The sequence below is a fragment of the Oncorhynchus kisutch genome, linkage group LG1, assembly GCF_002021735.2.
Source record: "Oncorhynchus kisutch isolate 150728-3 linkage group LG1, Okis_V2, whole genome shotgun sequence".
Taxonomy (NCBI): domain Eukaryota; kingdom Metazoa; phylum Chordata; class Actinopteri; order Salmoniformes; family Salmonidae; genus Oncorhynchus; species Oncorhynchus kisutch.
In genome coordinates, this window is record NC_034174.2 from 27,201,588 (window position 1) to 27,214,917 (window position 13,330).

The 13,330-nt window shown below is 40.4% G+C and overlaps 1 long non-coding RNA gene across 1 annotated transcript in view; it reads right to left on the reverse strand.

The window, feature by feature from the left end:
- LOC116358307 (uncharacterized) overlaps positions 1–13,330 on the reverse strand; it is a 32,421-nt gene that overhangs the window by 4,609 nt on the left and 14,482 nt on the right. Inside the window, exon 4 of the long non-coding RNA XR_004206197.1 lies at positions 522–687. This is a non-coding gene — a long non-coding RNA (uncharacterized LOC116358307). The remainder of the gene's footprint in view (positions 1–521; positions 688–13,330) is intronic.

A 13,330-nucleotide genomic window follows, 5' to 3' on the forward strand; every position in this document is an offset into this window, starting at 1 on the left:
GACAATAAAAAGGCCACTCTAAAATGTGCCACAGATGTCTCAAGTTTTGACGAAGCGTGCAATTAGTATGCTGACTGCAGGAATATCCACCAGAGCTGTTGCCGGAGAATTTCATGTTATTTTCTCTACCATAAACTGCCTCCAATGTCGTTTTAGAGAATTTGGCAGTACGTCCAACCGGCCTCACAACCGCAGTTCACGTTCACCGGCTTCTTCACCTGTGGTTTAGTCTTGAGACCAGCCACTCGGACAGTTGATGAAACTGAGGAGTTTTTCTGTTTGTATTAAAGCCCTTCTGGGAGGGAAACTTATTCTGATTGGCTGGGCCTGGCTCCCCAGTGGGTCAGCCTATGCCCACCCATGGCTGTGCCCCTGCCCAGTCATGTGAAATCCATAGATTAGGGCCTAATGAAGTAATTTCAATTGACTGATTTCCTGATATGAACTGTAACTCAGTATAATCGTTGAAATTGTTGTATGTTGCATTTATATTTTTATTCAGTATAGAACACAAGGCTTACCGTTGGCATCCTACAAGTGTTGATAGTGCCTTCTCCTCCAGTATTGTTAAATGTGCTGACAGACCTGCGAGTAAGCAGAGCAAGAAGGACAGACTGCCTTGTCTCCAGCATGAGTGCCCAAGGGGTGTCCAGGCTGGCTGCAACCCCTTGCTAGACACTCACCCTCCTAGTAGAAAAACACAGTTAAGAGGTGGGGAAATGAAAGTAAATATTTATATTTACACTACCTGTTAAATTTAGTTTCTCTTGATGGACATTTTTTTATTTGATGGCCTTCATCCATGATTGATTAATTTAAGCACTGTCTTAGCCATCTCTTCACAATTCCTTAACAATCATCTTTTTAAGAGTGCTCTAACAAACTTAAATCAGTATTTTTAGACACCAACAGCTGTGCTTATGAAGGCACATTTTGCCATCTCTTTACTGGGTACATTATTTTGTTACATACAGTACAGCTCGGGTCTAACACTGTGCACAGATGTACAAAAACACAGCCCTATATGCAAGATCGCACCAGCGTACAGAGTCAAATTATCTGTTATAAAAACATTGCATTTCAAATATGGGGTATATGCACTTCACAGGCAGCTGGGGTTGGGTTGGTACAAACAATAACTTCAAAACTGATGGAGCGGTAGAACAGTGTTTTGAAGTAGATAACTCCCTTTGTCATCTGGTTGGCTGGATGGAGGGAGGACAACGTGTAGGCTAATGCATAGCAGTTAAGGTTAGTACACATAATAATTATTTGGATTTAACAAATTAATCTAATTATATTCTTGCCATTTTAGATTAATCAATGTCTGTCAATTAGACAGACTGATTAGACATTTTCTATTACCATACTTAGTGTATGATGGTGATGGGCTGTGTTGCCTGTCTTCACAGTGAAAGGCTGCCACCTTGTGGTATTAGTACGGGTTAGTGATAAATCTGAAAACTACTGCTCTGCATACCGAGTGATGTTTCCAAAAGGTAAGTAAAATAGATCCACTCGGGAGACAAGCAACCGATCCCACCCTTACGAAAAAAGATTACAGTCAGAGTGCAGTAAGCTGCAAATACTGCATCCAACAGTAAAACGACCCAAAATCGGTCTCCTCCAGCAGGGGGCGTACATGACCCATCAAGTTAGCCAGGTGTGTCTGACGGTGATTACGGCTATCTATTGTATAATAATGCTCAAATATTTGTATCTGGAATTTGACTTTCAGCATCAGTAGAACACACCCGACTCTCCTCCACCAGTCATACACGGAGAATGGTCTAATGCCTCCCATCGAAAAGAGAGCTGGCCCAAGCAAACATGAGGACTTGCAGCAAGTTGTGAACTTAACAACTACACAGAGGATAATGCAATAATATTACCAGGACACAAACACTTCGGTGGAAAGCTGCTGCCATCCCATGTGACAATAGCAGCGATGTGGCATCTCTACAAGGAATCAATGACATCACTTGGTATGTAAAGCATAAATACGTTTTGATTATTTAATTGACCTCCAACATGATTGGCACTACTTTTATTGACCTCACATTATTTCTGTATTTTCCAGAGGCTCCACCACAGTCTGGACCTTCACATCCTGATCACAGGCCACACCTGGCTTCAGCCTCATCAAGCAGCGCTTCAGAAAGACCAGAGTGATGTTGTGAAACGACACTGTGACAGGGGTCATCACATGCCCTGCACCAAAGTCAAGGGCAGGACAGAAACAGGCTCTCCGAATATAGATTCCCTTGTTCCATGTGTGGTTCGGATGGATCTGTCATCAGCACTATCTGCAGTGCCTCTATTCATATGACTCTCCTAACATACGTTGCTGCTACTATTTATTTTTTTATCCTGCTGCTCAGCCACTTCACCCCTGATGGTATGCATATAACTACCTCATCTATCCCTGATATCGTCATTGATATTGTTCTTGTACGTACTGTATATAATTTTCTATATATTGACACAATATACAGTGGGGCAAAAAAGTATTTAGTCAGCCACCAATTGTGCAAGTACTCCCACTTAAAAAGATGAGAGGCCTGTAATTTTCATCATAGGTACACTTCAACTATGACAGACAAAATGAGAAAAAAAATCCAGAAAATCACATTGTAGAATTTTTTTATGAATTTATTTGCAAATTATGGTGGAAAATAAGCATTTGGTCACTTACAAACAAGCAAGATTTCCGGCTCTCACAGACCTGTAACTTCTTCTTTAAGAGGCTCCTCTGTCCTCCACTCGTTACCTGTATTAATGGCACCTGCTTGAACTTGTTGTCAGTATAAAAGACACCTGTCCACAACCTCAAACAGTCACACTCCAAACTCCACTATGGCCAAGACCAAAGAGCTGTCAAAGGACACCAGAAACAAAATTGTAGACCTGCACCAGGCTGGGAAGACTGAATCTGCAATAGGTAAGCAGCTTGGTTTGAAGAAATCAACTGTGGGAGCAATTATTAGGAAATGGAAGACATACAAGACCACTGATAATCTCCCTCGATATGGGGCTCCACGCAAGATCTCACCCCGTGGGGTCAAAATGATCACAAGAACGGTGAGCAAAAATCCCAGAACCACACGGGGGGACCTAGTGAATGACCTGCAGAGAGCTGGGACCAAAGTAACAAAGCCTACCATCAGTAACACACTACGCCGCCAGGGACTCAAATCCTGCAGTGCCAGACGTGTCCCCCTGCTTAAGCCAGTACATGTCCAGGCCCGTCTGAAGTTTGCTAGAGAGTATTTGGATGATCCAGAAGAAGATTGGGAGAATGTCATATGGTCAGATCAAACCAAAATAGAACTTTTTGGTAAAAACTCAACTCGTAGTGTTTGGAGGACAAAGAATGCTGAGTTGCATCCAAAGAACACCATACCTACTGTGAAGCATGGTGGTGGAAACATCATGCTTTGGGGCTGTTTTTTCTGCTTATGGACCAGGACGACTAATCCGTGTAAAGGAAAGAATGAGTGGGGCCATGTATCGTGAGATTTTGAGTGAAAACCTCCTTCCATCAGCAAGGGCATTGAAGATGAAACGTGGCTGGGTCTTTCAGCATGACAATGATCCCAAACACACCGCCCAGACAACGAAGGAGTGGCTTCGTAAGAAGCATTTCAAGGTCCTGGAGTGGCCTAGCCAGTCTCCAGATCTCAACCCCATAGAACATCTTTGGAGGGAGTTGAAAGTCTGTGTTGCCCAGCAACAGCCCCAAAACATCACTGCTCTAGAGGAGATCTGCATGGATGAATGGACCAAAATACCAGCAACAGCGTGTGAAAACCTAGTGAAGACTTACAGAAATCATTTGACCTCTGTCATTGCCAACAAAGGGTATATAACAAAGTATTGAGATAAACTTTTGTTATTGACCAAATACTTATTGTCCACCATAATTTGCAAATAAATTCATAAAAAATCCTACAATGTGATTTTCTGGATTTTTTTCTCTCATTTTGTCTGTCATAGTTGAAGTGTACCTATGATGAAAATTACAGGCCTCTCATCTTTTTAAGTGGGAGAACTTGCACAATTGGTGGCTGACTAAATACTTTTTTGCCCCACTGTATATCTGATGTTGCTACTATGCAAGTAACCATTTGGCTGTATTGTTTTCACCTCCTGTAGAGACCCATCCACTTAGCAAGATGTGGCTGGGGGTTATAGCATTTCTTTCACATGACCCATCAAGTTAGACACGTGTGTCTGGGTAAGCGTCATCTAATATTTATAAAATATTTTTTATCTGGACCCTTTGTTTACCTGGAATTTTTCCTTATTATAGGCTACTACTTTTACCACTTTTAGTCTTTACTACACTACTCACTGTTTAGCTCATAACCTCACACGTGAATGCTTAAAGAGATGGGTGGGGCTGGCTTAAGAGGGTGTGAACAATGCTGAATGGTGTAGACAAAGGAGAGCTCTCCAGTAGGTACCAAAACATTCAAAGGCCATTTTCTCAAAAGTGAGCTTACACGTTTATCAACTTTCAAAGCAGAATTACTTTCCCATTGTTCCTCAAAATATAGTGTATGATAATAGAATGTTGTAGCTCTGTGTCTCTGCTTTTATCCAATAAAATGTAAAAAAACAATTGCACATTTTTGTATTTATTTTTACATAAGACCAAATCAAGGCGATCGGTCACATTTGGTACATAGCGAACATAAATACAACTGTTTATTATGGACTTTAATGAGAATTAAGTTGGCATACGCTATGCAGTGTATGGGAAATGACACTCTTTACTCTCGCACGCAAATTCTGACCCTGGTGACATCTCTCGGTGTGGTTTCGGCTTTAAATGCTGACCACACCGCTAACGTCGCGTGCACGAGCATTGCAAAATACATTTACACATACTGTATATGTTATTCATTCATTGCACCCCCACTGCTCGCGAGCGTCTGCGTGGCTAGGCGCTAAAATAGAAATTGGTTCTATTTGTGACGCTCAATGCGCTGCAATTCCGGTCTCTCCTATCTCCTCATTGGTTTTTAGGAGCATATACCCACATGGGTGATTGAAAGATTAATTTAGGTCCACAATCTGGTCAGTTGTAGTAATGCTGTAAAGTTGGTTGCCAACCGCCATATAAAGTCCAAAGGAGAAAAAGAAGCCTGAAGGAAGGAGAGATGATGAAAAATGAATTTGGTTTACCGTTTTATCTGTGGATTAAAACCTCTACAGGATCGGTGTCCCCCCTGCGTGATGGTTGAGCTAAAGTACGCTAATGTGATTAGCAAGAACATTTCCCAGGACGTAGACATACATGATATGGACAGAAAGCAAAACGTCTTGTTAATCTAACTGCACTGTCCAATTTACAGTATCTATTACAGTGAAAGAATACATGCTATTGTTTGAGGAGAGTGAACAGTTATGAATTTGAAAATGTATCAATAAACCAATTAGGCACATTTGGGCAGACTTGATAACATTTTGAACAGTACTGCAATGGATCATTGCATCAGTGTAAAACTTTGCACATACACTGCTGCCATCTAGTGGCCAAAATCTAAATTGCACCTAGGGTCCTAAGTCACATAAAGGCTAGGGGGCAGTATTCGGGAGTTCGGAAGACTGACATGCGCAAAGGATATGCATATAATTGGTAGCATTGGATAGACAACACTCTTAAGTTTCCAAAACTGTTAAAATAATGTCTGTGAGTATAACATAACTGATATGGCAGTTGAAAACCCGTGGAGAATCCATCCTGAATTTTTTTGGGAGGTCACAGGCCATTCAAATGCTTGTCTATGGAATATTCAAAGAAATTCCTCCCAGATTGAAGTTCCTATGGCTTCCACTAGATGTCAACAGTCTTTAGAAAGGGTTTCAGGCTGTTTTTTTGAAAAATGAGTTTTTAGTTGTAGTTTTTCAAGGTGGCTGTAGTCGTTCATTCATTTCGTTCATTTACATATTAGGGTACCTGAGGATTGATTAGAAACGTTGTTTGACTTGTTTGAACAAAGTTTACCTGTAACCTTTGGGATTGCTTTGTCTGCATGTTGAACGAGTGGAACGGGTGAGATTACTGAATCAAACACGCCAACTAAACTGACTTTTTTGGGATATAAAAGGACTTTATCGAACAAAACAACCATTTGTTGTGTAGCTTGGACCATTGGGATTGCAAACAGAGGAAGATCTGCAAAGGTAAGTGATTTATTTTATCGCTATTTCTGATTTTTGTGACGCATCTGCTGATTTGGATAATATTTTTAATGCTGGTGTATGCGGGGCGCTGTCCTCAGATAATCACATGGTATGCTTTTGCTGTAAAGCCTTTTTGACATCTGACAAAGCGGCTGGATTAACAAGAAGTTAAGATTTTAAACAATGTAAGACACTTGTATGTTCATGAATGTTTAATATTACGATTTTTGTATTTTGAATTTCGCGCTCTGCAATTTCACCGGATGTTGTCGAGGTGGGGCGCTAGCGTCCGACCTAGCCCCAATACCTTTTGCCAGATATGTGTTACATTCTCCGACATTAATTTCACATTTCCACAAACTTCAAATTGTTTCCTTTCAAATGGTATCAATAATATGAATATCCTTCCTTCAGGTCCTGAGCTACAGGCAGTTAGATTTGGGTATGTCATTTTAGGCGAAAATTTAAAAAAAGGGTTCGATCCTTTAGAGGTGTTTAATTGTCGGAGTAGAGGACCTTGAGCATTTCAGGTAAAATAACAGCCCAATGTTTAGGTACCAGGACAAATTAGCTAGCTTTGCTGCCCTGTTTCCAATCGTCCACATGGTTGGGAGAACCTATTCAAGTAAGTAAATACATTTTGAAAATGTAAAAAACACGATGCATTACTAGCTAACTAGCTACAGTGCAGGCTAACTCAAATGTGCTGCTAACATACAGTGGCAACAATTTGATCTGATCTCCATCTAGGTCACAACAATAGACAAACACAGCCTGCTTAAACACATAAACAATTATGTTTTCATGTCTTTATTGAGCACACCGTGTAAACATTCACAGTGCAGGGTGGGAAAAGTATGTGAATCCTTGGATTTAATAACTGGTTGACCCTCCTTTGGCAGCAATAACCTTTACCAAACATTTTCTGTAGTTGGGGATCAGACCTGACCATCCTCTTTACAAATCTGTTTCAGTTCAGCAATATTCTTGGGATGTCTGGTGTGAACTGCTCTCTTGAGGTCATGCCACAGCATTCCAGTCGGGTTGAGGTCAGGACTCTGACTGGGCCACTCTAGAAGGCGTATATTTTTCTGTTGAAGCTATTCTGTTGTTGATTTACTTCTGTGTTTTGGGTTGTTTTCCTGTTGCATCACCCAACTTCTGTTGAGCTTCAATTGGCAGACTGATAGCCTAGCATTCTCCTGCAAAATATCTGGATAAACTTGGGAATTCATTTTTCCGTCGATGATAGCAAGCTGTCCAGGCCCTTAGGCAGCAAAGCAGCCCCACACCATGATGCTCCCTCCACCATACTTTACAGTTGGGATGAGGTTTTGATGTTGGTGTGCTGTGCCTTTTTTTCTCCACACATAGTTTGTGTGTTCCTTCCAAACAACTCAACTGTAGTTTCACCTCTCAACAGAATATTTTGCCAGTAGCGCTGTAGAACATCCAGCTGCACTTTTGCAAACTTCAGACGTGCAGCAATGTTTTTTTTGGACAGCAGTGGCTTCTTCCGTGGTGTCCTCCCATGAACACCATTCTTGTTTAGTGTTTTACGTATCGTAGACTCGTCAACAGAGATGTTAGCATGTTCCATAGATTTCTGTAAATCTTTAGCTGACACTCTAGGATTCTTCTTAACCTCATTGAGAATTCTGCTCTGTGCTCTTGCGATCATCTTTGCAGGAGGGCCACTCCTAGGGAGAGTAGCAACAGTGCTGAACTTTCTCCATTTATAGACAAGTTGTCTTACCGTGGACTGATGAACATCAAGGCTTTTAGAGATACTTTTGTTACGCTTTCCAGTTTTATGCAAGTCAACAATTCTTAATCTTAGGTCTTCTGAGATTGCTTTTGTTCGAGGCATGGTTCACATCAGGCAATGCCCCTTGTGAATAGCAAACTCACATTTTCGACCTAGCAAACTTTACATACTATATAGATAGCTAGCTAAGTGAATTAAATATCACCAGCTAACTAACTTTCTATTAGCTAGCTATCTTGAGGTATTTATCACTGGGGAAAAAACTCAAAATGCATTTGTCGGTAGCTAGCTAACAGCCATGGAGGAGGGTGAAAGGATAGTAGCCCCAACTGTCAAACGGAGAGAGTAGGCTATTCTAGATAGGGTAAGATACTTTTGTGTAGTTCCAGTCCCTAGAAGTGAGGAGAGTGAGAGATAATAGTAACATAATATTCAGTGAGGTCTAATTTGAGTATGTTGAAGTCTTGTGAGGTTTTCTGTCCTCAGATACAGAGAGCTGTGAAAGCCTGTCTGCAGATGAAAAGGTCCCACTGAATAGCAGTGGTTCTCAGTCCTGGGGACTCAAAGACTCAAAAACATTTCTGTTTTTGTCTTAGCATTGCACAGCTGATTAAAATGATCAACTCATCATCAAGCTTCAAGTGGTATTTATGTATTCATTAATTTATTCATTGGGGCGGCAGGAAGCCGAGTGGTTAGAGCGTTGGACTAGTAATCAAAAGGTTGCGAGATCGAATCCCCAAGCTGACAATGTAAAAATCTGTTGTTCTGCCCCTGAACTAGGCAGTTAACCCACTGTTGCTAGGCAGTCATTGAAAATAAGAATTTGTTCTTAACCGACTTGCCTGGTTAAATAAAGGTAAAATAAATAAAACATTTGTGATGCTATCCTTGATACAGCCTGCTATTGTCACATAAACATGCATCTATCAATCCAATATTATCATGATTTGTTATAAGGGATATTATACTTTAGTAATCCACAATGACCTGGTGATGTAAAGGCTAATAATGACATTATCTTCCATATTCCTACAGATACCTTGTAACTGGAGATTTCTTCAAAACGATTGCCTACAGTTACCGTGTAGGGGACTGCAAGGTTGGGTGACCATGGCCATCTAAGGACTGCCTCCTGGAGGAATTCAGGCTTGTGAAGGATACCTGTGTCCTGCATAACTTCATGAGGATGGACATAAGGACCAGAAGGGGATCTGCAGCTCGCCACCTTGTGCCAGAGGAGAAGCCTGCTGCTCTGCAGGATGTTTTAATGATGGGGTCCAACAATGCAGCAAGAGAGGCAATCTGTGTGCGAGAGATCTTCACCGGCCTCCTTCTTTGAAGAGGGTGCTGTACCCTGGCAACACCATAGACTACACTATGCACAACCTAAGGCTCTTTTGAGAGCCATCCACATTTCAATAAGAGTATTCTTCCTTTTACTTAGCTATGTAAACTGCAGTTATTAAATTCCCAGATTCTCTCCCATTTCTACTTCTCAGGTGAGGGTGCTGTTTAGGTAAGGGTGTGATGTCTGTTCAAAAACAAAGTCACCTATAATAAAAACATTTTGAACAATTAGGCACCTTATACCCCACACCTACACACATTAAAGTGGCTCCTTCCACTTTCAAAGAATAGGCAAGAGGGCCAACCATAGAGAATAGTAAGACACTTCATTATTTCTATAACTACGCTATATTGTTTGTCCTCGTGTGTATGCATGTTTTTCAGCATAAAATACTCTTTGGCCACTTAGTGTGGACACCAGGTGAGGCCACACACACAGTTTCCTGTTGAAGGCAGGCACTTTATCGACCTTATTTTCTCAATAACAGTCTCTCTCCTTCACTTCATCCCTCTCTCCCCTTCTCCCTAAATCCTCTAGGTTATATCAGCCGGTGTTGGTGAACCCCTCCCGCATCTGAAATTGCTACATAGTGCACAGCATGATCAGAGGTGAGGTCACTTGGTCAGGTCAACAGGAAGTATTATTAAAGAGATACTTTACATTGAAATACAGAAAGATGCAGTAGTCCCAGAGTTAATGATCCAAGGTCAGTTTTGCATTTCACCTCCTGATGATTATGATGACTGACAGTGTCAGAATAAAAAGAAAACACAAGGTTTAAATATGCTCTCTCCCCATCTGTCTCTCGTCTGCAGGCATGTTTTGATGTGAGAGAGTATGTCAACCCCCAGTCCAGTCATCGCCATCTCACCCGCTCTTAAGATAACCTTCGGGCTGACTGGGAGCCCAAGGCTGGTTAGGAGACACCACTAGAGACACTATTATGTAATTGTGATGAACTGTGAGAATATTAGGGTAGCAATGTGATTCATTAATCATATGCTGTCTTCCCTGCTCCTCTGTTTGACCTCTTTCCCTTTCTGTCTTTTACACCTCCCTTGCCACCTTTCTTCCTCTGTTTTTATAATGCAGACCAGATGTGCATTGAAGTACAGATTGAACTTGTATTTACAATATAATTTTACAATGATAATATTTATAATGCATGTATTTATAACACTTGGACAATGAACTTCTTTCAATAATGTGTTTCACATTCTCTACTGGTTAAAATTAAGTCTCTCATTTGATGAAATACTACACCTATCCTGTGTTTATCAGATCCATGAAGATATTGAGATGAACCAGTTTAAAGTATTTACATGACGCATAGGAAGTGTAGTGTACTGTTTTTAAATTCTTCTGTATATATGAATTACAAATCAGCCTTTAACTAGTTAAATCATGTTTCTAGTCTATTGCATAGTTACAATTTGTAACCATTGCTGTCCCAGGACCAAGATTGGTAAACACTGTTGAAGTGTATAATTGTAATACATACATGCAGACACAGCATCCTTCAAAGACTGGAATTTGATACTCCTGGTATTGGATATGACTGAAAAAACAATATCAAAGACATTCATACCTGAACTGCACCGTCATTTGCCAAGGTAGAGTACATCAACAGTGAATATATTACATTTACAGGCTACAATGTGGGGATCTCATGCATGGTAATAACTACATGTATATACGACTTGTATCCTTGGCACAAAGTTAGATTATATTCTACTCAATCCATAGGCGTCATTAATGTCATTCAGACTGTTTTGAAGTTGATACAAGTGGCTATGAAGATAGCTGAGGTTCAAAGCCAGATTCTGAATTAATATGTATACCAAACGTTTTAGGGTCCATACACAGATCGGCTACATAGCTAGCTACACATCTATACACACAGGTGGATTGTATTTATCATCATTAGTCATTTAGGTCAACATTGGATCATTCAGAGATCCTCACTGAACTTCTGGAGAGAGTTTGCTGCACTGAAAGTAAAGGGGCTGAATAATTTTGCACGCCCAATTTTTCAGTTTTTGATTTGTTAAAAAAGTTTGAAATATCCAATAAATCTCGTTCCACTTCATGATTGTGTCCCACTTGTTGATTCTTCACAAAAAATACAGTTTTATATCTTTATGTTTGAAGCCTGAAATGTGGCAAAAGGTCGCAAAGTTCAAGGGGGCCGAATACTTTCGCAAGGCACTGTAACTGGCCAATGTTAGCTAGTCAGCTAGCTTGCTAATTCGTGATTTTCGCAAATAAATTTTATGACAAAAAAATATACATAATCGTTTGTCTCTACATTAACTAACATATTCCTCTCAACTGTTCTGTACTGTATTTTTTTGCATGATTTGTTATGATGTTATAATCACTTACATTTGCTTCCATCCTAGTATTTTTATCAGCCATCTTTGCTGAAGAAAGTCTCCAGCTTTGGGTCGCATAGCGTCAAATTCGTCATGGAAACCACTCGATATGATTGGTCATCACCCAGCGTTCGCCACTGGTGACTTGCATAAAGTTGTGAAAATGTTATATTTTTCACCACCTCCCACGCCACGTTCACACTGCCCAAAGGTCCCCGCCCTCCACTTCTCACCACTTTCCTTCCATGAAAATGAATGTGAAGCGGTGTTTCACCGAGGGGCGTCTTGTGCTAGTGTACATGGTTCACCTCCCACGCCACCTTCGCGCCGCCCAAAGGTCCCCAGCCCTCTCCGCCTCTCACCGCTTTCCTTCCATTGAAAATGAATGGGAAGCGGTGTTTCACCGCACAACACCGCTTGCTGATTATCCCAACACGCATATCACGATATGTTTTCAGTTTGCACAATTTGATTAAAAAAAAGGACTTGCAGTGTTTGTACCGCAACATCAGAGATCGCATTTATTTTGGAAGATTGCAAAATATGACATTTTCATTCAAGACAGGATAAATATATTGTTTAATGTGATAATAAAACATATTTGGTTTAGTTACTTTTTTCTCAACTTGTTTCTCTAACTTTATAGCAAGTCAAGCTAACTTGCACTGCAGAGCAGCTAGATAAAAGCTAGGCTAGGTCGACGATACCATTGTAGCAAGCAACTTACACCTAATAATTATTTTTATTTTAAGTTATTACTATGGGCCCAATTTCATGTTATATGAATTGAATTCAAAATAAAATAGAGGACTGGTGAAATAATGGATGTTGAAATCAAAAACCAAACAATTGGAAGCAAAATGTATAGAATTGTAAACAAAAATAAGACATCAAAAGCAAAACCCCAAAACCTGTAAGCAAATCATTTTAAAGCGAGAGCAAAACTCTATGACAAATGATATTGGCGCAGGTGTATGGCGAACCAGTTACCAACACCTGCGCAACAGGTAATTCATATGTCTATCTAAGTAGTTAGATGGTTTGTCATTAAATGTATTAGATAGACATGCTTATAATATCCGTACATTATTGACCCGTGACTAACAATTTTGAAGTAAGTTGGCTAAAACCCTAAAATGAGGTGATGTCAGGTCTACTTAAGTAGGCAATAAAAAAAAGCCTGTCTATCATGATCATTGATTCGGTTAAGACGAACCGTCACTTCAAAACTAGCAGACCAACTGAAGGCAAAGAAACAGACATGAAAGCAAAGATACGAGTAGCGTGACCAAAAGGTAGTACATGTAGGCAAGAGCGTAGGCAATTTGTATTCAAAAGGATTGGTTGCTGGGAAAGTGTAACCAAGTTACACATGGAATAAACAAACATACAGTCAATAATACAAAATTTCTATATACAGTGTGTGCAAATGAGGTAGGATAAGGGAGGTAAGGCAATAAATAGGCCATAGCGGTGAAATAATTACAATATAGCAATTAAACACTGGAGTGATAGATGTGCAGAAGATGAGTGTGCAAGTAGAGATACTGGGGTGCAAAGGAGCAAAATAAATAACAGTATGGGGATGTGGGTAGTTGGATGGGTTATTTACAGATGGGCTATGTACAGGTGCAGTGATCTGTG